This window comes from Falco rusticolus, chromosome 2 (assembly GCF_015220075.1).
Source record: "Falco rusticolus isolate bFalRus1 chromosome 2, bFalRus1.pri, whole genome shotgun sequence".
Lineage (NCBI taxonomy): Eukaryota > Metazoa > Chordata > Aves > Falconiformes > Falconidae > Falco > Falco rusticolus.
This window is the reverse complement of record NC_051188.1, coordinates 88,269,303-88,295,352: the sequence shown is the minus strand read 5'-3', so window position 1 is coordinate 88,295,352 and position 26,050 is coordinate 88,269,303. Positions and strand designations below refer to the sequence as shown.

Sequence of the window (26,050 nt, the reverse complement as noted above, 5' to 3'; positions counted from 1 at the left end):
TAGGGCAGAAAGAAAAGCAGACTTATATATACTTTTTCTATTCTTTCTCCAAAACCACCGAGTGCTGCCAGACAAGAAGATTCAAGAAACCTTTGTGCCTTTGTTCTCTGGAAAGGCAGGTGGCTGCTTTACTTGTGTTGTGTTAATGAAGTGCATTGGTCTGCAAAGCCACAGAAAAGATTAAGCTAGAGGGTGAACAAAGTAGTAAAGAGCTACTTGGTTATGTGTTGCCAGCTAAAGGAACTCCAGCATTTCCAATTTGAATTCCAAATGGAAGCCGAGACAGATCTGTGAAGACAATGAGAAAAGACAGAGATCAAGTTTATGTTTAGTGTGATCAATATGATATTTGTGATGTCTTTACTGTTATGGATAGTTTAATTTGCATGGGTTGTGAGAAAAAAGCATGTTAGGTAAATGAACTGTCCTCAGTGAACAATCTTACCAAGTGAAGTTCTGACACACATATGACCAAGCACTGACCCATACTTCAGCTCATGCTCTTTTCCTTGATCTTTTGTAATCTGTCTGGGTAGGATATGAAACATTTTCATTAGCTAATCATAATTTTCATTATTACTTTTGTCAGGAGCTTTGAGCTATCACTAGGGAAATGTATTTACCTTTTGTTATCTTAGTCACACTAACTTTAAGATTCCCCTAGACCTTTGTTCTGTACACTTTTATGTATTCTTGATTGAGTGACATAACATATTACTTGCTTAGAATTAGAGTGTAAAATTTAAGACATCGAAATTCCTGCTGACTCCTTATTAAGAATGAGAAATCAGATTGTATGACCTTTTTGGGTCAGCTTTCAACATCTACTGAAAACTCAGCAGAGGTGCTAAATCTTTTATTATCTAATTTTATTATATATTGTTAATCTACCTTTCTTTCTGAATTGATGGCTTCACATGTGCCCTTCTGATCTATCCTGTTGAAAAAAGCACTTATGGTATACACGGTATCTCATTTTAATAGTATATCTGATATAACTTATATAGCTTTAGACTGATCTTTGTCTCCAATAAAAAAAGCTACTTCAGGAATATTTTTTACAATACTTTATTGATTCAGAAGAAGTCTGCAAGATTACATTGGATGATATAAGTTAACATTCTATAATGTAGTGTGAAGTACTTGTATATAAGAATCTTCTTACTCTATTAATAAGTGTCCTTAAAATCTATGTGTTTGACAAACAAGTCAGAAGGGTGCTCAGGAGGCTATTCATTTTTCCTAGGGAATTTCAAGGTCTTCTTTGGAACTGTTGAAAACAACTTTGGTGTCTAGAAGCTAAGCAAGATGTATATCAAGATAGTGGGGGAAGTTATTATTCTAACTCATACTTATAGTCTAGTATCAGTTAATTCTCAAACCATCAAATGATAATCACAGCAAGCACAACACAGCATTAAAATGAGGGCTGTTAGTTAGATAGGTGTGATTTTGTGCCTGATTTCATTTGTTTATATATTTTGCTAATGAATGGTAATTAATTTAGTCAGATGGGTAAATATATTGTTAAATTCTGCAATGAATTATATAGAAAGCACAGTAATGGATAACAAATCACACCTTGTCATTATGTTGACTTTGAAGAGTGAAAATAATTACCTCCACTGACATTATCATATGGTATACACACAGGTGTGTAGGAAATGGATTTTAAAAGTGCCTGAAAGCTCAGGTCATTAGTTTGTAATGAATACCATAAAATCTCACCTTTCCAACAGGAAAGCCTACTGTAGTCTCACAAAAGTTGAATACCCAAAAGGCCTAAATTTACGAAGTAAGCAAATACTTAAACAAAATAATTACTCTCTATTTCACCTCCATTATCATACATCTACTGCTTTGCCATCTTAATGGATGTGTCCTCACATCAGCAGTGTGCACAAAAGACATGGTTTTATCTCACAGCCAGCAGAGAAACCTCAGGCTCTGCAGCCCACAAAGGTCACAGCAGCATGACTCAGCCTCCGTGGCTGAAATGCCTCTGACAGCTGAGCGAGGCAGTTTTGTGCTAGCTCAGATGTCTCCTCGCTCTCATGCTTGCGACCTCTATGTCTGTAGCATGAAGGCGAGTAGCACACTTTGGAAGAGGTGAAGAACATAAAGGGGATGCACACTTTTGAAAGAGGAGGGAGTGCATATAAACATTGCAAGATGCACAAAAATGACTGCATCTCTCTTTGTCTCTGTCTCTTTTATACAACCTTATTTTAAATGTGAGAAGCCACACGATTGTTTCTTTTCCTTTTTTCCGTTGCTGTGCAGATTTTGTGTGCTCCTTTCTATAATAGATCGCCAAGGTTAATTCCCCAATTATAGATTGGAATTAAAGTGACAAAATATAGAACGAACACCTCACAGATATTGCCCGATCAGTCTCCCCGTGTACTGAAATTCCTCATCTCTGTTCCCTGAGCTTTCTTTTCTTACAATTGCAAACACTGGGTAGGGGAGGGAAATGTAAATCTACCTATACAATGACAATGGGAGAATGAGAATGGGCATTGCTCCCACTAATAAGACAGTTTAAAAAAATGGACTTTTTACAATGTTGGCAGCCCCTAAACAAAACAAATGTGCTGCTGCTGAGACAAAGTGTATAAATGGGCTGGAAAGGACTCTCACAGGTATGATAGAAGATAGGTATCCATGGCTTGAGAAGGCAGTTTGGAGGCTACATATTGCCCAGGTTCTCCTCTCACATAAACATATATGACATGTCAGAAATATCTGACATATCATATCTGGTAATGTTTTCATGAAAGTAAGACTAATTTCCTTTGAGAAACCCACCAAACTGATAAAAGGATGATGCATGGGGGATTTTATTGTATTGTGTTGCATTGTACTGTATTTTACTGGCACAGGTTAGCTCAGTGTTTCCATAGAACAGTTCTAGAATGGTGGAGGTTGAGCACACACATAGGTCTTCAAACAAACAAGCTCAGTGCCGTTGCACGAATGTGCATGAATGCCTAAATTCAGTGGTCTGATGACCTGACTTCCTGTAGATGACTGTATGAATGAGATATATGTAATTCTGCAGTTTAGGTTAGTCCAGTTTTGGAAAGTGGATCAAATTTCTACTTCCCTAAAATAATACATTTTCTTCTAAGGTTGTTATTTTCCCTAAGGCTGATAGCTTGATTTGTTTTCTTTCCAAGTACATAGATATGGAGAAAAAACAAATAATACATCTAAAAAAGCATTGTTTTATTGTCTTTGAGTTTAACATTTCCTTCTCTAGTGAAAAAATTAGACTGTATCTATCTATAGAGACCACTGTGATGACAAACCTCTGATTTACAGGTCTTGAGGAAAATCTGATGAAGGAGTACCTGTGGGAGAAAATGATGCATTAAAGTTCTAAAATCTGCTTTTTCTGCAATTCAGGTTTCATTTGTCTATTGAGCTTATATGTGCCTTGTGTATTTCTTATTGGTGAAAAATTACAGAAAACATTTGCAGTGAAGAAAAGAAGATCTACCACATTTCAGAGGTATTTGTAGTACTATGTTTAAATTATTTTTTTCCTGTCTCTGAAAAGCCCTGGGATGCACTGAAGCAGGCGGGAAAACAATGATTCTGATCAGATCTGATCTCTTCCTGCCTCAATATGCTCTGTGCTCTGTGCACACTTCCTAGGGCTCTGTTTTAATAGGATTCTTTGTTAAGAATTTGAGAGAGCAGACCTAGTTTCTCTTGTGCATTACAATCAAGGTTAATAAATGTGGGAAAACAGTATCTAAATAAAAGGATTTTTTTTTAATTCATGTACTTCAGCTTTTTTCCTCTTTGAATTATTGATTACCCAGTCTCAGATTCTGTGTTGTGAAATGACTTACAAATTTATGATATTCACAGAGGCAATACTGAAAACCTTTGTAACCCATGTGACTCTCCTGAAATTATTACTCATCAACATGAATTAGTCATCAGAAATGACAAAACAGAACACTCCTCTAGGAAGATCTGAAAAAGGGTAAGGCACTGCTTAAAGATAAAACCTAAGACCATCTGGTTCAAATGAAAGACAGAAACTTCTCACGCACTCCACTTACAAGCTGCATACAGGCGTGCAGTCAGGGCCTCTCAGCCATCTTTTTTCTCTGACTTCTCTTCAGCCAGTTTCCGCTGGCTGCTCAGGCTGCTGATAGGTCAAGCTGTAGCAGATAAGCTCCATGAAGCCCACAAACTTGTCCAGGAAGAAGCCTGCTCCTGGTTCATGCTGGCTCAGCAGCACAGTCTTCAGTCCACAGCAAACAACCTGCCTACATCCTCAGGGTGCCCAGTTTTGGCTTTTGTACGTTGTATAACTCTACTGGTCGTCATTAGCAAGCCTGAAGCTGGTATTGGTAAGTTGACCACATTGGACATCACAGATACCCTCACCTTTCTGTTTGCTATTATTTTCTCATTCTGCTTCTTTGGCTTTTCTGTTTTGCACCCTTTCTGTTTCTTCCTGTACAGCCTCAATTCAGAAACTCTATTACACTACCAGATACCTCAGCTACCCACATGAGAAAACCCAGATTATTTTGTCCTTTTTTTTTTTTTTTTTTTTTTTGAAGTACAGCTGAATGGTTAGTTTTCAAAGGCAAACTGAAAGTTAAAACTGAGGAAATGTCATGCTTGGCACTGTTATTGTGGCTTAAGTGCCATTACAATGTTGACTTCACTGCTTAACTGCTTTGGGGCCCAATGTTTCCTTTCATTGTTTACAGCTTCATTTACTTTTTGAGCTTTATGTCTTTTGATTGCTTTTTCATTGGATCTGGAACTAAAAATGTGCACCATGCTGTTGCTTTCTGGCATTTACTGATTTCAGTGCGATTTTTGGTAAGAGCCATCTGTACTGGGCAGAAAAGGATGAGATTTTGGTCAAGAGAGTCAAAACTCTTGAGATCAATTAATTCATGTTGTTCTGTCTGTATGATCTTTGGCATATCTCCCTGTATATACTGCATAAAAGGAGAAATACAGTGAGGATTGCAGGAAATTACGATTACAGAATTGATAAACTATGGAGTTACTAGGTAGTAATATATAGCTAATGAGTTAAGAGTCAAAACAAAGAAAAAAAATCAGGAAAGGAAGATAACAGCAGGTTAATTTCTGTGTGAACATTCACCTAGAATACAGCAAGCTCCTCAACATTTTACCCCACCCAAGGGAGCATCCCAACTTAGGACAGACTGCTGCAAGACACTGCTTGCTTGACAGACTCTCATGGTACAAGGTGTAAAAACATCCCTGAGCTGTCTTTGGTGTCAGACAGCTTTACTCTAATACCTGGAGTAATATCCTGGGGCACTAATAATCTTAGGGTGTCCTACTGCCCTGATTTAGAAATTCTCCATATGAAAGTGAGGAGGCATTGCTCACTGATAGCCATTTTCTCTGGAGTCATTATGAATTCATGCAAATAAGGTATTTGTCTACAACATATAAAGTGAACAATGATACTCTGAGAGTTTGTTAAAACACCTACAATAAAATAAAAAAGAGAAAGCAAACCCTCCACAGTTAATGTATGTGGCCCTAAATTAAATCAGAACAACCATGTCTCACTGTTGATGTAGAAGTCTCATAACACTGCCTTTAGCAGGATGCTATCCTTCCTCAGTATGTATGGTATAGGTTGCATCTCGTAACAGGACTCTCCTTGCTGCCAGAAGCTGTTTGTGTCTATAGGTAACTTCCCTTTGTAACTTTTCCAGGGACACCATACAAATTTGACCGTTTCCCTCCATTTTTTTTTCTTCCTATGCCTTCCTTCCTTCCTCCTCTCTCTCTCGTTCTACCCCCCGACCCCCTCCCCTCGCCCCCCCTTTTTTTTTTTTCTGCCTGCCTCCTCTCCCAAAACACAGTTACTTGTAATTTACTGAGGACATAGTCTTGAGGACTGAAATACCATATCACTTCCTTTGTCAGTTTAGGTACTATTTCCTGTACTTGCTTTACTCATTTTTAATGAGGGGTAAAACCACCTTGCCAACTCCCAACCCCACCTTCTTCCACCGATTTTGGAGGCTCAATATACACCTTTCAGCATGAAAGGTCTTCATCCACTGAGCTGTGCATTCATTATCACTTTGCAGATTGCCATAATTGATGCAAACACTGGAAAAGACTGAAAGCCTGACAGCTGCTTGATGCTGGACATGAGGTTATCAACAGTTTTCAGGTAAATACAAGACTGGTATAACTGACAGGTGTCATCTTTTCTTCCAGGGATACCATAAAATAAATAGCAGAGAGTTCTGTATAATGCAGGATAGCCACCCAACCCCACCCTCTGCCTTTGAATTTAATCAAAATTCTTAGAATTTATTTGTAGTCTAACTGGATTTGTTGAAGTTTCATCATCCTAAACTCACTCTAATAGGATGCATAATCAGACCCAAGCATTCTTCTTCATATAGTCACACATTATTCTTAGACAGACAGTTAAATTTTACTTAATGTTTCTAAGTGAGCCAGCATTTACAGTACAAAAAGCAACATATAAAAAAATTTGAAAATATTTTAAATCTTATAACTGCCTAGAGAATGGAGTAGAGATTTCCACTCATTTAGAGTTAAATCAGTTGAAAAATGCATAAATAACTGTGGATAAAGACTAAAAGCAGCTTTAACTCTAAGCTCCATCTCCTGCAGAAAGTGGAGAGCATGAGATCCTAGTTGACAGAAGGCTGAATTCAGTGCACATGGGTTTTCCAGAAGTGTTTGTAAACTCACAATGAAGTAGTTTTAAATATGAAAATAATATGGAAAAAAGATGAAATGAATGATTTTTTTTTTTAGGAAATCTAAAATAAAAAACATTTCTCTAATTTGATTTATGTTTTGAAGACATCTTTTTAGAAACTTTACTGTTTTAAACACAAATTTAAATTAATATTCTAGCCACCAAGATCAACCACACAGTGGTCAAAAAAATGAACAACCACAGGGAGCACAAAACATATCAAACCACTTACTAAGTCTATAATGGACTGCATAATCTTACCTATAATGTTTTTGAGAAAATCAGCTTTGCTAAATGCAAGCCAGATCCTTATGTAAGAATGTATTTAAACATTTAGACTTTTAAAAATACAGTTTCTTCAAGATGAATCTATGAGGAAAGCAGTACAGGCACAGGTACTTTTACTTTATTTGCTGATGAAAGAATTTTAGATAAAAGAACTGTCTTATGCATATATAACTATTAAGAATGCATCCTATGTTTGTATGTAAAATATTAGGTTTGGAGATATGGTGATCAAACATGGGTGAAAAAAGCTGTTTTTACAGTCCTAAAATTAATTTTTAGTAATAAGGTGCAGTTTCACTCAGTTGTCAGGTATGTGATTGCAGATTTTTTGCATCATAAATTAATCTGTTTTTCACACTGTACTGAAATATGAACATTGCTTTGTACTTGGGAAGAACAGTTGACCTACTTTTTAAGCCTGCTCTGTGTTAGTCACATATATTGAAGGAATTCAACTATAACCTTTTATAATTAAGAACAATGCCTGTGTGTGAGATCCAGACTGCTTACAAGACTTAAAAATCAATTAATTTATTATTAATTTCACTGTACTGGTTAAACCTATTCAACAGAAAGCAAAATAAACTGCTGAACTGAGCTTTGTGAAATAAACCCAACCTGAGCTATTAATTTTACTCCTTTCTGTCTCTGATTTAGTCATATTTGATCCTGTAATCAATTCTCTAAGTTGGAAATGCTGAAAAAGTTTTATTTGATCTTACCTGATGGCATAATCATGATAATGAAGTATCTGAAGTAGTGTAAAGCTGGCTAAAATATAAAATATAGCTAAGTATATTATATTTTTTTATTTATTTGTGTGTGTGTGTATAGACGCATCACAAGAATGCTAAAATTGTGATTTTAAAAAGTATCAAATTGTGTGGAAGTATAACTAAAAATGCAATGTTGGGTTTGATCTTCTGTTTCAAAACCCATTGTATTCATTAGAGATATCTTGCCCCAGTCACTTCCAGGAGCTTACCAATTTGGACTTAAAACTGTTTAGACTTGCTGCCTCTTCAAGTTTTGCTCATGCAAAGTTATCACACAACTGGAAAGAGAGATACGCGATCTCACTAAGAAGCTTTCACACAAAGGTGCACATTTTCACTCCAGTTAGTAGCTCTGTGTTACAGAACATTACTGCTCCAGAGTTAGAAAAATTTGTAATTTCTAGGCTAAGTATATTGCTTGTCTTTATACAGTAAGTTCTTCATAAGCGAAAAATAGCATTTTTTGTTTAAAAGTTTTCTTGGACTTATGTTTCCCCTCTTGATATATTTTATGAAAAAGTCATGTCCCCTTGAAACAACTAATTTGGACTGAAAAAGCTGAGCTTTCCTAGCCTGGGACTGCCATTCACTTGACCATCCTAAGACTCATTTATCTTTGTCAGTTAGCTTCTGTAAATTTTTCCTTAGCATCGGTGGCCAGAGTTGTATACCAAATTTTTGCAATGTTTTCATAGTTACCTTGTTCTATACCTCTATCAGTTGCCTATTTTCATTATTTCTTCCTTCATTTTTATGTTTCCTAATTGAAAAAATTTCTGCTTATGACCTAGGATCACATTCAGTATTTAATAATTTGCTTTCCTGTGGAAGCTCAGTGATCCACTGAGCTCTCTGTGCTATTCAAGCCTCCCCAGAGTACTGCAAAAGTTTTGAGATATTTAAATGCACAATTCTGCATTTTCCCATTGACTTTCATCCTTTTTCTTCTTTTTTAAGTCCTAAAATCACAAAGTCTGTCAGTATGGTATCCTGATCTTGCCTTGTACTGACATCCACCTTCAGTTTCATGTCACCAGTAAATGTCCTAGGCATACTCCTATGTTTTACTTCAAGGCTATGGATAAAACACTAAGCAAGAATGACTCCATTAATGCTCCTGAAAAAATGTATGTATCCTTTTTGAGTAGGATATTTTGTCTCACTTCTGTTGGATTCCTCATTTTTGTTGGTCTCTTACCCAGCATACATTTCCTTTAGAACTTCCATCATTTGCAGATTTTTCAAGAGCTTTCTACAAGACACATCATCAAATGCATCACTGAAAGTCCTCAGTGCATATCTAACACATCTCCCTTGCTTAGAAAAATCACTTTTCTCATAACCCTACCTTTTCTTTTTAAAGCACATCTATTACAATGTAATGGTAATTGCAGAACCTCAGAATAACATTGGTTCAGAAATCTTGCCTCTTTCATTGCAGAGTAGACTATATATGAACAACAAATAGGTTTAATATAATAATGAAAAAAAATTTCAACCTGTATACAGCACATCTTCTATGAGTTTATGAACATTTCAAAACCTTGTGTACCTACATTCATTTACCAGATTTCATAATGATAATATTCAATTCAAAGTATAGTTCCAGGTAGAGACTGTGAACTGCTTCTAAATCAGCCCTGGTAGCAATGTTCGTATGATTTGATCAACACTGAATCAGGGATTTGAGGCCTGTTGACTTACTTTCACTGCATGTTGTCTGGACAGTGTAATGATGGAATGGGTTCGTAAACCAGCTTGAGAATACATTTAATTTTTACTATAAGAGCTATTCCCTTCAAGTCATTGGCTCTGTGGTAGTACTGCTATGGTTGCCATATGTCATTACATTTGGCACTTTTTTACATTTATGTGCTGAAATGATCCAGTTCATTATTATATGGATAGCATTAAACTAAACTTCCAAATTTACACTGAGACCATTCTGTTAATTTAAAAATTTGTAGGCAGGCAGATATATAGTTCAGTGGTCTGCTTTTGGGCTTAAAGAGAAGAACATACCTAAGTGCTTTGCTGGCACAGGATCACAATATGTCATAGTTCCAGAAGGATAAATAACACTTGTTCAAATACTTAAAACCTTCTTATAATGTATATTCTCCCTTTCTTCCAAGTTGGAAAACTTAATATTTGATGTGCAGTTTCAACATTGTGATTCCATATGTATTAAGTGTTTTGTTTTATATTAAAGCTTGTTTTGTTGCTGGCCGAGTTTGGATTTTCCTGCGGTTATTTTGAAAAGAGCAGAAAAACATATTTGAGAAAGGTACCTAAGAGTTATTTTATGGAGTTACTTAGGATTTTCATCCTTACAGTTTGGCATTCAGAATGGTGGAACAAAACCTGATGCAATACAATGGAACATAGAGGGTGCTATCCCCTTGTGCTGGATGCAGCATGTCTCTTGATGTCCCCATCTTGTTCCAGTCATATAGAAACCACACTATTAAATATGGAATGGAGATGACAAAAATTGTCACTTTACTTCCCTTTAAATCCAGCTATCCCAAGTTATGGGCTAAGAGTTTTGTATGTCCAGAAATCTTTTGTATGCCCAGAGACATTTTGTACTGTATGACATTAACATGTTCTGTGTATCTGCCTCCATTTTTTTACAAGCATGAATTTTATTTGTATATACACTTAAGTTTATATGCATTAAGACAAATAAAGATTCATATACAGGGGATGATATTCTTACCTCTTTGAGTTTATTATTAATATGCTTTTACTTGAATGTGGTCATAGTCTCATGTTTGGTTTATGTTGCAGTTACATTGTGAAATGAGTCACTTCACTAACGATTAAAATTTTCTGTGACTGTAAAATTACTTTCTCAGACAGTCACTTTGTGGAAGGACTCAAATTTGTAGGTACTTAGTGAAATGACTGGAATAACAAGCACTTTGTTACCCAGTTGGACGGTTCCACTCAGTCATTGTATGAAACACCTAAATGTTTTGAGTGTCTCCTAAAACCTTTTACAGTAGTGAAATCTAGCATACTGCAAAATGTAGCATGTCGGATGTTCTGTTGCAATACTGCTAGAGAAAGTGTCTTCCATCAGAAAGAGTACTCTCAGAAGCTTCTTACTAATGTTATTAGTTACCAAATACAACTGTTGCACAAGAAAGTATCACTCTGCTTCTCAGTTCTTTTTAGCTTTATTGGAGTTAGGGTGCTGCTGATTTTAAGGGTACTTCAAATTTTTGTCTTCCATGGTAATTTCTTTAATCTTTTTATCAAACAGTTAGGGAAAATCTTAAGTCTTTCTGGTGGGAGTCTCATCAGTTTGAAAGAACTTCAGGCCTCTGTGACACACACCATCTAAGCCATAGTTATGCTACTCTGGGTACCTCCGTCAGTATTATGTTTAAAAACACATTAATGCGAAAGTATGTGCACACATGCTGAGAGAAGTGGCATACAATATGAACTCTAATCAGATTTTCTTAGGATTTAGGTGGTAAAATGGCTCCTTTATCAATAATGTTTTACAGGTCCAAGAAAGTTAAAGTAGAGTTTACATGTTCTGCTGTGTCTGGTCACAAAATCGTTATTATAGATGTCATCAGTACTTTGGGAGAATTTGTCTTTTGTAAACTACCAACTGCAGGTGAATTTAAAATGGAAAATTAAGTATTTCAGCTGTTTGACTTTAAAACTCCTGAGTAATGAAGCAATTGCTATTATTCCAGGTGAGTAACAATATATTACACCACTGGTGTGATTTCTGTGTGCTACATACCACACAAGAAGAGAAAACGTGGAAGTATGCCAAACTTCCCTGAGCAGTGTGACTATCCACCTATACCATACATGTTCTATAGGTATTCTTTAGTTTTATCCATCCTGGGCTAGAAGGAGAATGATATATAGTGTCTTTGCAATAATCTCCTGGAAAATCCTTCCTAAAAGCTATTTCCTGGCTATTTCAAAATATCTGGCAAACTATTCCACGGATCTTTACATCTAAGACTGTAAGGTTGCTTTGCAGCAGTATTGGTTCTTACTAGAAAAGTAAATTAACATATACTATCAGAATTGTATGACTATTCATTTTATGTAACTTACTTTGCAAGCAGCTGGATTTCAGAGAATTTTCCTTTCATGATTCAGCTCACAATGAAAATTAGAATGATTCCAACTAGTTATTGATTCTCTTATCAACAAAGTTTAAAGAATGGCTTCTTTTGTCAGTTTTAACTTGATACTATCTTTCTCCTTGAGTTCATTTGCAACCCATTTCAAATTAGATTTGAGGTTGTGTGCTGTATGCAGTGCAGAAGAGAGGTCATTGACAGTAGAGGGTGGAAGCTGGGATTTTTGTTTTCTAGAAGGAAGACTCATGACATCCACTGTTACCTTTTAAAAAGCAAACATTGGTCCATTAGGTCATTGATGGACTTGGTATTTTAGGAAAAAACAATAAACTATTCTTAACACAGTACCTTTCCTTTTAAAGTGAGAGCTCATTCATTGGATAGGCTTATAGGAACATGAAATCTGCTTCATCAGACATACTAGGCTGCATTTTTGGCATGTGCCAAACATTTCAAAAGCATTGAATATTTTTTTATGGTAAAATGTTCCTTTCTTTATAACAACCCACACCCATATTAATATATACTCTATAGTTCTTTCACATTTATGTTGCTTTGCAAGATCTACCCAATCACATTGAATGAACATATGCAAAGAAAAATGAAGGCATACCTGATAGAGAATATTTTGTCTGGTGTCTGAGGTCAGATCTCTCAGTATAAATATATTTTTTTTTGAAAATTTCAAAACTATTTCCTTATGGTTATTAGAAACATAGTGGTTTTCCAGCCAGTAAGTCAAACAAGAAATTTACTTCATATTAAGAGCAATATGTACTAGGCAGAGTGGCAATGTGTTGTACCTAGGCTAGGTACCACTAGGAACTACCTGGAAAACTACTACTTTAAAATTAGTAAAAAAATTATATATATATGTATATATATATATATAATTTACTATAGATATATGTTTTAATGATTGGTCAGCTATTGAAAATCAGCTGCTATAGGGAGCAACAGTGAAAGAGCTTACTTATTATAATAGCTTGTAAGCAAATAGAATGGTCTTATCTAGTATATTTATAACTGAGCGTATTGTATACTGCTAACATGCAAAATGTGCTTCTAAGAGCTACTCAGAATTCAGAATTGTAATACAAAGTGACCACAAAATTCCTCCCCAAACTCTAGCTAATAGGTTAGTTTTCTTATTTTTTTATATCTGCATCAATAACATCATAAAATTGCCATTAAAAAACATATTTTTGACTCCAGGGAAGTATACTTATAGAAATTTTGCATACCAAATGTTTTTGCAGTATATATATTTGTTCATTTGCTTAGTTTTTGCGTACTCTAAGAGTAGTACATACAGAGCAGGAAAATGAGGTCCCCTCACCTTGAGAAGAGCTTGAGAAAAAGAAATAGATATTTCTGTATTTTTAGAAGTTTTTATTAATACAAATTCTCTTAATCTCTATCCCTGTAAACAGAAAAGCCTCAGTATATAACATGACTGTGTTTTTTTGTGGTTTTAGCTTTGAAAATCAATTTTAGACATCCATTTTGAAAGAAAAAGTGCTGTTTCCCATATCTATAAGCATAGAAATCACAGAATATATGCATGCAAACCTATTTTACAGCACTGTAACTTTTATCATTTTGATTGGAATTCCGTAAGGTTTGATGCTAGTCCTGGAATTAATCCTATTATTGCATACGTGCCACTTCATTTTAAAGGGTAGGTAGGTAGGTATTTCTTTCAGGTGTTATTTGGTTTAACTAAACTAGTAAAGAAAATCTTATCCCTCATTTAACTCAACTGGATGAGTTGATCTCTGGCATCCATTTCCCCTCTGACTATTTTAGCTAGACAATTTACTCCAAATTGTCCAATATTCACAATAAAACAAATCACAAAAGGAATAAAATAAGTAGGCAAAACTTCTGAGTTTATATGGAAAAGTACTGTGCACTGCAAAAGGTTAATAAGGATTTGATTTGGTTTCAATTAATGTTGCAAAGCCTGAAAACAGGTCAGAACGTTACTGAAAACACACTGTCTTTTCTGGTGGGATTCATATGAGCAAGTAAAGACTTTTAGCAAAGATCCCACAAACTGGTCTTTAAAAAACATGCTTACTGCTCTCTTAAGAAAGCCAAAGTTGACTATTGCTGAGGTAGTCTTCCTCACTTTGGCTGTCTCAAGCCCGGTGAGATAAAACCCACATTTAATATCTGCTGTGTAAACACACAATACTCAATTGAACATATGCCCAAGGTCTTACAAATATAGGTGTTTCAAATATGTGTTTTACCATATTTAAATAGGTGCTTTATGATGATGTCTCACATTTCTTAAATGAAAAGCTGTTTCGCTGAACCAGTAACAGTCTGCTTAACTGTTCATAAATTCACTAGGAAACATTTAATTACAGTTAGAATAGCTCACTGACAAAGGGTGTGTTTTAGAGAGCTAACAGGGATAAACAATACTTTATATACTCTGCTGGGGTTTATAATCTAAAGAGATGAAGCAAGAGAGTCTTTCTAAAATATTTTGAGAATCTACAGGAATTCCCTTGAGATATATGTTGATCTAATAGACCCATAAATTTCACAAATTGCTGCTATAACAATATTAATATTTTTTTCTTTTTGAGAACTGTTTGGTGGCAAGCATAGGTTTACTTTACATCAGACATCTCTTAAACTAAGAATCTAGAATGTGGTGAGTGTTAATTGCTTACAGTTGTGCCATCCTCTATTACAAGCATGGGGAAATTGGTTCCCTGTTTTTATTCCTGTTTGAGCATGGATAGCTCCTTATAAGAATATTTTCAAAGGTGCAGAATTAAAAGTCTGTAGACACAGAACAATTCACTCACTGTATGATGTATATTGAAATTTAGTGAATAAGAATTTATTTTTGTCTATTCTGCAAAGCTAATATTAAATCCTAAGGTATAGTTCACACCAGCAAATAAATGTCTTTTCTAAAGTACTGGTAAAATACCCCAACTTTTTCATCAAGGGAGCAGTTCTATAATGGCCCAAAGAAAATCAGAGGAGGGCATTTCCAGTCCTCTGTCCTCCCTAAGATACAGTGCCTGAGGTCTCTCTGATCTTACTACTTAAAAGCTATAGGTATCACATACTGAGCAAGGTCCTTGATAAAGTGATTCTACTAAACAAGTAGGCCAGGGCATAAGGCATGAGTAGCATGTCACAGATTGTATGCACCCCAGTCCTCCCCTACCCCCTGAATAGAGGACTGCATACAGCTGCCCACAGGGAATGGTCCTTGGTCTACACTAGCACTCTGGCAACACCTGGATGTGGTTTGGGGACTAATAGGTGGCCCAGCTGAAAAAACGTAAATCTATATGGATGACCATGTGCCACTGCTTAGGCCTGCATGTGCACTGCCCTTGTCTGTGTTGCTAGCAGAGAGATACCTAAAGATACTCTGATCACTGTTCCCGGTTTGTATTGAGGGCTGCAGAAAAAAGGATGAGAAGATGTTTTCTAGGGACATAAACCTGAAAAATTATGCACCATGGAGCAGAAGTAGCTTTTTCTGTGCTGTTGATCTCCAGCTGGGAAGGGATGTGCCAGGGCATGCTATGGCAAGGGTGGCCACTGTTGGCGTACCTTGGCTAGGGCGGATGGACCAGCCCAATTGCATCCACAAGCCTACTAGCACCCTGGTTTATGTATGCCCTCAGCTGCTCCTACATTTACAGCAGTGGAAAACTCATAGAAATACTTTCAGATCTCAGTGTGTCCCGAGTCCTTGTGCTGCTCAGAAAAATAAACTATGCTTGCTGCTGGATGTTTTCCCATTGCCCCATATAACTTCAGTTCATAGAATTTTCTGTTCGTTTTGTACTATATTGGTTAGTCTCAAGTTGGTGCAGGCATATGCTACAATATCTATGATCTTTCTTGGTCAGATGACACTTCAGTCATACTTCTGCAATGTGCATTCACATTTTTACTAATTAGGAATTCACACACAATACCATTTTAAATTCACAAATTCTATGAGTAATCCTCCTAATAAACATGTTTAGTAAATTATTAAAGGAAAAAACAAAACCATGGTATTGATTATGTTGCATTAAACCACAGTAATCCAATTGCCAAAATAATTTTGTGTTTTGTTTATCTATTACATATACATTACATACACATACACAGAGAAAATTAAACATAAAGTATTTTGGTCAAAAATGGTTTTCTGAGATGAAACATATTGGTATTTTTAATATTCCCTTAACCTTGAATATTTACTTTCTGCTCTGATGGAACAGATAATGTGGATTTTAGTTACCCATTTTATAGAAAATGTTCTCTTCTGTCTGATAATGAAGCCAGAAAACATGACAATTCAAATTTATGGGGGATTCTACTATGGTTTTCTGCTTCAGCCTGATTGTTCTCAAAGCAGAAGCAGCCTTAGTCTTAATGTTTGTCTTACCTATATTTATTCTAAGCTACTGCTATAGCTCTCAGTTAAGAGATTTTAAATTATTAGTTTAACCAGGTTATTCTGACTATGCATCTATGAGGGTTTAGCAGTGTGATGAAACTTGTAATTTATATCTTATTAGAACAAGCGGAACTATTTTTTGTTACAAGCCTGTTGAATGGAGTTTAGTCTCTTTGTCGTTGCATTTTACACAGTTTTGTCATCAGTCAAAGCTTGTTCTTTATCTCATTCTATTTTCTTGCCAAATTCAAACATTTAAAAGAATATAAATAACTCATGCTCTTTTTCTCCGCAGCAAGCTCTACTAGCTAAATTTACCAGTGATAAAAGTGTTATGATTTAAGATACTCCTTCCTGAGAATGAGACTATAGCATATATAAAATAGAGAAAAGTATGAACATTAATTAACCACTTAGTCAAGAAGAATTATGGGAAAAGCTTTTTACAATTGCTTCAAATCAGATTGCAATGTGTGAACAAGAAATTACTAACTGGAACAGTATAAAACCAGAACTCAAGACATGTAAAAACATGGCACCAATGCAATGTCTTTCTATATAGCTGCCAGGCCAAACATCTTAGCCTTTCATATAGGAATCAGTTTTGTTACCAGTTATGGAAGAGAAGATGATGTTGCCTTCACCAATAGAATCTGCTCTTCTTATCTGCAGTAACTTATACCAGTTTTAAAACAGAAACTTAGGAGAGCAGTGGGTGGTGAAACACTGAGACAGCATTAGATATGAGGCTTTCTACTGGAGAGCAATGATGTATAAGGACCAGTTAATCTAAAATTACTTGGATTATTTCAGACAAATTTACTCACATCCAGATTCTTGAGAAAACACTTTGCAAATATGGATAGAACAGTTCCCTATCATAGCTGGGAAATGCATGTTACGTATTGGGTTATTTATTCACCTTTTCTCCTGTTTTTTTTTCCTTTAGCCTCAAATATTTTTTTGTCCAGGTGATTAAGGAGGTAACACCAGGAACCTGAAGTGAAATTCAAGTTTTCTGTTGGATATCATCTACTTCAGATTTTTCTTGGTTTTTCTCTATCAAATTGCCATGAGTGACTGCAATTTTAATGAAGTGACATCTTCTAAATTCTTCTCTGATTTTCACAATAATATATTGCTCCAACTGCATGCCCAGTAGATAAAAAAATAAATTACATTAATGTTGCATCCAGCCTACTCACAAATTGCCAAAAGTTTCACACAGTATCTGTATCTAGAATCTGTGTCTTTTTCACATGCATCATTTGCCTTATGCAACCAAGCAAGACGTAAAACATTTGAGATCCTGACACTCCTGATCTGACTGTATTAAGGTCCTTCAGAGTAAAATATGTCTTCCTCTTCAGATGTTCTGTCTAAAGGCTGTTAACTGAAATTCCAAAGCTGACACGATGTTCAGTATGGAAAATGAGGCTCTGTACTTGCTAACCAAGTTGAAAGACAGTGAAAATTTTGGAAACTCACTATGATATTGGTTCTATGGAGATTTCCACTAAAATTCGCAGGTAGTAACTTTATGCAACACATCAAATTTCCTTCTAATGTGTTAGCGTAGTCCTGCATATGATGATGTGTCATAACTCAGGGAGGAGGGAACAATTAATGAATTTCTGTAAAAAGGTTTTAAGCAAGAAGTCATATACGGGAGAAAGAGCTGCTACAGTGTAACTAGTGAACCATTGCACTGCCAAAAGGTATACCAATTCCCTCATGCACAGAAAGTGGTGAGAACTTTTCCTCTGACCGCTTATTTTACAGAGATTCCTTCTGTTTGTAAGACAATTGAGGAAAACAAAGATGTGGTGTTTGCTATCATCCATGTATCTTCTAACCCTATGCTAAGCTCATTTGGCTCCACAACTTGTGCTCAAGACACAGGTATATCTACTGCCTCTGCACAGTCTAATGTCACTGCTATACCCAGTTCTCTGTTGTTGTTAAAGGATTTGGCATACCTCTGATTGCTTTCTAGTTGTCTTTATCTTTGTGCAAGTGGAATCCCATGATTTTTCCCTATTTATGTCTTGCATGATAATCTATGTACCCTCCCAGTAACCCAACACATCTCTCTGCGTCATTTTAGTAAACATTTTCTTTGGGATTATGGTCAATGTTAAAATCAGAGACCTGAAATCTTCTTCAGACCCTGGCATTAGGAATGCAGTAAGGCATTAGACACCCCCCCCCCCCCATACATGCACAAATAAACTGTACATATCTTTGTCTTACTGAAGTATGCCATATCTGAAAGCTTAGGAAGATTTTAAGGTTTCAGATGATTTCTTAAGTCCAGTGTTTCAATCACCGTGTTCCTTGACAGATGCTCCATTTTCTTGCTGGCAACTGAGCTACTGTCATCTATCTGGACTTCTATAAGACCTTTGACATGGTCCCCCCCCAACATCTTTTTCTCTAAATTGGAGAGATATGGATTTGATGGATGGACTATTTGGTGGATAAGGAAGTGGCTAGATCAGGAGAGTAGTGGTCTGGATGGAGATCAGTGATGAGCGGTGTCCCCCAGGGGTCCATATTGGGACCAGTACTGTTTAATATCTTCATCAATGACATATTGGAATCAAGTACACCCTCAGGAAATTTGCAGATCACATCAAGCTGAGTGGTGTGTTTGGCACACCTGAGGGATTGTATAACATTCACAGGGACCTGGACAAGCTTGAGAAGTTGGCCCATGTGAACCTCAGTGAGGTGCAACAAGGCCAAGTGAAAGGTCCTGTACCTGGGTTGAGGCAACCCCCAGTATCAGTACAGGCTGGGGGATAAAGGGATTGAGAAGAGTCCTGTGGAGAAGGACTTTGGGGTAGTGGTGGATAAAAAACTGGACGTGAGCTGGAAGAAAGCCAACCGCATCCTGGGCTGCATCAAAAGAAGTGTGGCCAGTAGGATGAGGGAGGTGATTCTGCCCTTCTGCTCTGGTGAGACCCCACCCTCAGTACTGCATCCAGCTCTGGAGTCCTCAGCACAGGAAGCACATGGACCAGAGGAGGGCCACAAAAATAATCAGAGGGCTGGAACACCTCTCCTATGAGGGAAGGCTGAGAGAGCTGGGGCTGTTTAGCTGGAGAAGAGAAGGCTCTGAGGACAACTTGCTGCAGCCTTTCAATACTTATAGGAGGCCTATCAGAAAGATGGGGACCGACTTTTTGATAGGGCCTGTAGCAATAAGACAAGGGGTAGTGGTTTTAAACTAAAACAGGGTAGATTCAGACTAGTTATAAGGAAGAAATTTTTTACCTGGGCAATGAAACACTGCAAGAGGTTGCCCAGAGATGTCCCATCCCTGAGACACTCAAGGTAAGTCTAGACAGGGCTCTGAGCAACATGATCTAGTTGAAGATGTCTCTGCTCATTGTAGGGGGGTTGGACTAGATGACCTTTAATTGTCCCTTCCAACTTAAACCTCTGTGATTCTATGATTCTATGATCTCAATTAAAAGTGGTGTTCTTTTCATATGTTCTTTTTCCATAATGGAAAAAAAAACAGAAATGTGGCTTGGAAGAACCTGCTTTGCAGCTAAATAAGAACATTATTTTTCTCCATATTGGAAAGTTACTCATCAAAAGGCATTGTGTTGCCTTTCTAAATGTTTCCCGAAGCACCTTTGCTATTGGAATACATCAACATATACCTATAGCAGGCATTTTAATAACTCAGTTTTGCTATGCAGCAGCAGTTTTAACAAAGACGGCGTAAGCAGTATTCAGATTATTCCAATTATTTCAGGTCTGCATATCTGCTTCTCTTTTACACCTTCCCAACCACAATGATACAGAAAAGGTAGGACTGAATATAATGTTAGTGGGAAAAAATTAGTTTAATTAACTGTCTCTTAGAACAATGAGACAAGGTGAAGCGCAACTCAAATTTCATATTGCGATTCTGACCTAAATCTTTTTGTATCAGTGGCTATTGAATAATTTGGAGCAAATGACTCAAATATTTCCTCATTTCTTTGGCTTTTAGCTCATAGTATATGCTATATTTAATTTTGACTCCAGATTTAGAGCTGTAGTAATGACTCTGGAAGATTTCTTCATCCTTGTCACTACTATAAGGCAATTTCACACTTTCCTGACTCTCTAAGAGATGTAATACTTGGACATGTTAATTGACCAAATCGTCAGTAAGAGGGAGAGGAAAAAAGGGAACATGAAGTATAATTCTGTTATGAGTTGACTTGGAAATGTAGGAATGGTCATTACACAACAGATATTCAGAGGGAACAAAACTTAAGCTCTTTTCCATTTCAATAAACTACTTTGAACTCTCAAATGGACTGCTGAGATTAAGCTATAAATATACCAGCATTTTGTTGAAGATTACATGTACACTGGGAAAGCTGGTTAGGCCAGAGAGTGACCTTAATTTGAAGATAAGCCTTCTCTCATCCAAATGCTTGGTTAAGGAAAGTCAGGTATGGCTGTGAATACTAAATAGCAGTTTGTTTCAGGTGTCGGGAAACTACTACAGTCACTTTACCTGTAAAAATCCCACACCTCTTCCTGGATTTGCCAAACATTTGCTTCCATCTTTATGATGCTAGAGAAAGCTGAAGATGCCCTGCCTTAGGCATATATATATATGCTAGTTCACAGGAACAAAATCTTACTGTTGCATACATTTTAAAAAATTAATTAAAAATAAAAAAAAAATTAAAGATAAGAGAATTTACTGTCTCAAATATGAAACAGGCTGCAAAAATAAACAGTCAAATTCTTAGCTGGTGTCACCTGATGGTCAGCCCAGAAGTTCCTAGGATACTTTATGGTATGTATATATTGCTAAATTAATGGGATTTATTAGCTCTACTTTTTGGTATTATTATTGGTCCAGAGCATTCTTTGATTAATTTTTACATTTGTAAAACTCACCAAGAGGCAGGAAATTCTTCCGTACCTGTTGGTAGAGTCAGATTGTTAAAATTACTGGTGGATTTCCTTCGTATCACAATCTTCAGTGTTGTTTTCATTGTTCAAGGGAGTGGAGAAAATACATATCTTAATCCTGACTTTCCTTCTTTCCAGGATACCAGAAGATCCCCTTGCCTTTCACAGATAGATGAAGTGAATCCTTCCCAGAGAAGACTGTGTGGATCTCAGGGGACAAAGGAATGGGGTAGCAAAAGGGACACTGTTTAAATAGACAGCCTGGGGCTATTCCTGTTGAATCTGACAGATGTCTTTCCTATCACTGCTGTAAAGAAGAAAAATGGTTATTTTTCACTCTGTTCAAAAACAAACACAATCCCATTCTTATCCTTAACATAATAATCTTCGCCTTCCTGACTTGGAAATGGAAAATGGAGACCAAAAATGATGTTAACTTCTTCCTAGCAACAAAGCTGGAAAAGAGTTACTTTTCAGTTTACATGTAGTATCATGTAGGTGCATAAAGATGGGGAGAAAGAAAAGAGAACAGTCAACCAAAAATCAACCCCCAGTTCTCTTAAAACACGTGTTTGAATAATTCTTTCTTGTAACCCTTGCTGAATTGTCAGGAACTACACAGGGCAGGAAATACCTGGGTGTGAGTGGTCCTAGTAACAGCAGTGCTTACAGAGAACCCTTTTATATTGTTTTAAGCGTGATCCACGATCCACAGTATGTTTTCTTTTTAAAAATGTCTAAAACTACCTAGACTTTGGAGAAAAAAGGTGAAGTGGAACAATTAATATCACAGAGCTAAACTTAAAAAATCTGCATTTCACCTTTGGCTCCTGAACTGAATCACAGTGATTTGCATTCTTCCCTCCCCTCCCTCTCAAAAGTGTAAAATAATACTTCAAAACTTAAAAATGTGCCTCCCATAACTTTAAATGACACTTAATACCACCTCCTCTTGTCATAACAAACCAGGCTTCTACTCCAGTGGGGGCTATGTGGTAATTTTGACTAGAACAGTGGAATTATGATGGATTATTTTTAACTTTGGTTCCAGCTCTTTGAGTTTCATTCTGACTCGCTTGACTGAATTGATGGGAAAATTAAAAGCAAAACTTGGCTGAAGCAATGTTTTTTTAAAAGCAAAACTAGCCAAGGAAGCTGATAAAACACTTTTACAGGCCCTGTTAAAGATATAAAGGGCTCAGTCCAGGCATGTTCTGATGCAGCTCAGCTTCATTGTGAGGAAAGAAGGTGAGATCTGAAGTCAGGTATCATATATTAAGACTGACTTGGAAAATCTCTGAAGTTTTTGATTTAGTTGGAGGTAAGGGAGCAGAGTTGATCTTAAAATCAGTTATGTACCTCATTTTTTTCTTGCTGGATATTCCTACCCACAAAAATACATTTATTCTGACAACATGTTTGACACCTTTATATGTCCATTGGTAGAGTGGGAGATGCAGAGGGTGAAAAAGTGTACAAAAAAGAGAAGAAAAAGATGAGGAATGTGCATAAGGAAAAGAAACAGAATCAGAGTAAACTGGAAAATGAACACAGGAAAGATAACATTGAGGTGGGAGTATATGCTTAGGTAGTACGGATTCTTTTACCTCCACCCTTTAAACTGTGTGAAAGTCATTTCATACATAAACATACTTAACTGGGGGCAGAAATCTCTAAATCACAGTTTATGTCAAAAATGATCACTTGAAGCGATAAAGTAGTCATTCTTCATTCAATCTCTTTCACATGGATAGTTTAAAACACAAGGAGGACCTGTACAGATAATGTATGTATCTGATCTTTTTTTCTGTCTTCTCTATTTTGTCATTGTCAGCCTGTTGTGCCTCCCACTGCATTATGGGCAGACCTTTAAAAAAAAAAATCTCCTTAGAAATCTAGACCCTTTCAGAGGGGAACAGAACTTCGTTTCCTTCCTGGAGAGTACTGGAATAACATGGTGCTAAAATTGAATAGATACATTATAACAAATGCAGTGAATGAGAAAACAGAAGTATTAGAAAAAGAATCTGAAGAAGAGGGAAACATTGTGTCTGCTGGGATCAAAACACTGAATTCTGCCTTTCAGGGTTGGGGTAAGAGGTAAGATGCATCCATATGTTGCTAGCATTTAAAACAGTCCATCTGAAGCTTAAATATAATCAGGCAAGTAAAATCGTTTATGGTTAATTATTCTGTTTTTAATGGCTTCTTTGGCTGGAGATTAACAAGAGAAAACCATTTCTGAGTTGGTTTAATGTAATTACTTGATAGAACAGGGTTTCAGGGTTTAAAGATCAGAAGATTAACTCAAGTAACTTTACTTGATAATTAGTTTTGGGTTGCAGCCTGTCTCTAATACAAAGAAATTGAAGTGGTTTTGCTTCCTATTCTAGATCAGCTTAATGTGAATTTGAGTAGCTTTTTTTGAAAAGGGTGGCTATCAGATTCAAACCTATCAATGATCTTGCAAAGCTGTTAATGCTTTTAGCATCTCTTTTACAGTCTGTCTTCTGTTATGTCAATATGTATATAGGGTTAACTAACAATACACAAAATGATTTTTTGAAATAATAATTCAGTGCATGAAAATTCAGCCCTGCATAGGCAAATTATATATTAACAATGCACCAATGCATAATTTATAATTGTCTTTGACCAATGAAAGTAAACATTTTAAATTGGCAGTCAGGAACATGTCTGTGTTTCTGGATAAAATAAAAGAAGACAAGATAGACAACACATTTTAGTGTTAGCATCTATCAAAACAGGTAATTTTTTTCTTTTTAATAGAATATTTTAAATCTTGAATTACTACTGGCAGCTACCCAGTTTCTGAACACTTCTTGTAGAGCTATACAAATATCACCAGTTCTGTTATATACTATAAGGACCGTACACAACAAATGACTGAGTCTGACAGCTCACAGCATTTTAGGTTTTGAAAACATGCTCACAGCCTTGTGTGCACCAGATTCAATACTTGCATTTGCTCTGGGGCAATTACTTATGGCTGCTATGCCTAAAACCTTAATAACATCATGACACCAAATGGAAGAAATAAAATAAAACTCTACAGCCAAGCAGGGGAGTGAGGATGAGTGACAGAGTGAGGATGATAAATAACAGATGGCACTTTTCTAGAGGACTAGTACAGGTCAGCAAGGAAATAATTTCTTTTAGGAGTTCTTTTAGGGCTGAGGGCGGAAGGAATGTCATATGTGAACCATAAATACTAAACTGATAAACTTGGAAAAATTGCAAATACATCATTATGAAAACTATCTTCCACTTATTCTGATAAAATAAATAAAAAAAACAAACCATCAACTTGTGCTGTATAGCCAGCAGGAGAGTATTAGGCATTCTAGGATATACTTCATGCCAAGTTGATGTAGACAGCAAGAAAAGGTCAGACAAACACCAACCTATAAATATATATTTCTTAATATGTTAAATGAATTCTTTTCTGCCAGTTATCCAAAGCTTTACCCTTACATTGCCCACTGCTATCTTCTTCATCCATGGAAGTAAATGTAATTTATTAGCTGGAATCACATCTGGGATCGTAGAGCAAAATGAATAAGCCTTTCTTAAGGTTTTGTGAGATAGAACTCAAAAAAAGAATTTAATTTAAATTAAAAAGAATTGCCGGTTCCCAGAATGGCTGAGGGAGGAAGCCACCTCTGGAGATCATCTGGTCCAACAGATTCAGTGAGAGGTTGCCTAGGGCCATGTTCACTTGGGTTTTAAATGTTTCCAAGGATGGAGACTCTACATCCTCTCTGGGCAGCCTGTTCCAGTGCTTGATCATCCTCACACAAAGAAAGTTCATTCTTACATTTGAATTTTCTGTTTCAGTTTGTACCTTCAGCCTCTTATTCTGTCACTGGACACCACTAAGAAGTGTCTGGCTCTGCCTTCTTTGCTTCCCTCTCAACAGGGTATACACACGGATAAGATACTCCTGAGCCTTGTCTTCTCCAGGCTGAGCAGTCCCAGGTCTCTCAGCCTCTCCTCATATGACAGATCTAGTTTCTAATCATCTTCATGGCCCTGCACTGGATGTCCTCCAGTATGCCCATGTCTCTTTCATACTCAGGAGTCTAGAGCTGGACCCAACATTCCAGATGTGCCTCACCAGTGCTGAGCAGAGGAGAAGGACCATCTACCTTGACCTGCTGGCAACACTTTGCCTAACGCAGCCCAGAGTACCATTGGTCTTCTTTGCCACCAGGGCACATTGGTGGCTCTTGTCAAACTTCATGTCCACCAGGATCTCCAAGGCCGTTTCTGTCAAACTTCTTTTCTGCTAGTTAGCCCCCAGGCTATACTGGTGCCTGGGTTTATTTCTTCCCAGGGGCAGGACTTGACATGTCCCTTTGCTGAGCTTCATAAAGTTCCTGTCATCCCATTTCTCCAGCCTGTTCAGGTACTTCTAATTGGCTGTGTACCCATCTGGTGTTTCAGCTACTCCCCCCTGTTTTCTATTGTCAATCCACCTCACTTTCCACTTATCTAGACTAGACTTGTCCACTTCATCAGGTTGTCTGTGGAGATGATATGGAAGTCAGTGTCAAAACATCACTGAAGTAAAGACAAAGAGTATCCACTGCTTTCTCTTCATCCACCAGTCATCCAATTGTAGAAAGCTATCAAGTTGATCAAGCATGATTTCCTCTTCAGAATCCACGCTGATGGCTCTCAATCACATTATTGTGTTTCATAT

At 36.7% G+C, this 26,050-nt stretch overlaps 1 long non-coding RNA gene across 1 annotated transcript; it reads left to right on the top strand.

The window, feature by feature from the left end:
* Positions 1 to 4,101: 4,101 nt before the first annotated feature.
* Positions 4,102 to 23,725, top strand: LOC119142646. The gene is made up of 4 exons (XR_005102371.1): positions 4,102 to 4,373; positions 6,120 to 6,205; positions 17,763 to 17,921; positions 21,463 to 23,725. It is a non-coding gene; the product is annotated as an uncharacterized LOC119142646 (long non-coding RNA).
* Positions 23,726 to 26,050: the final 2,325 nt, after the last annotated feature.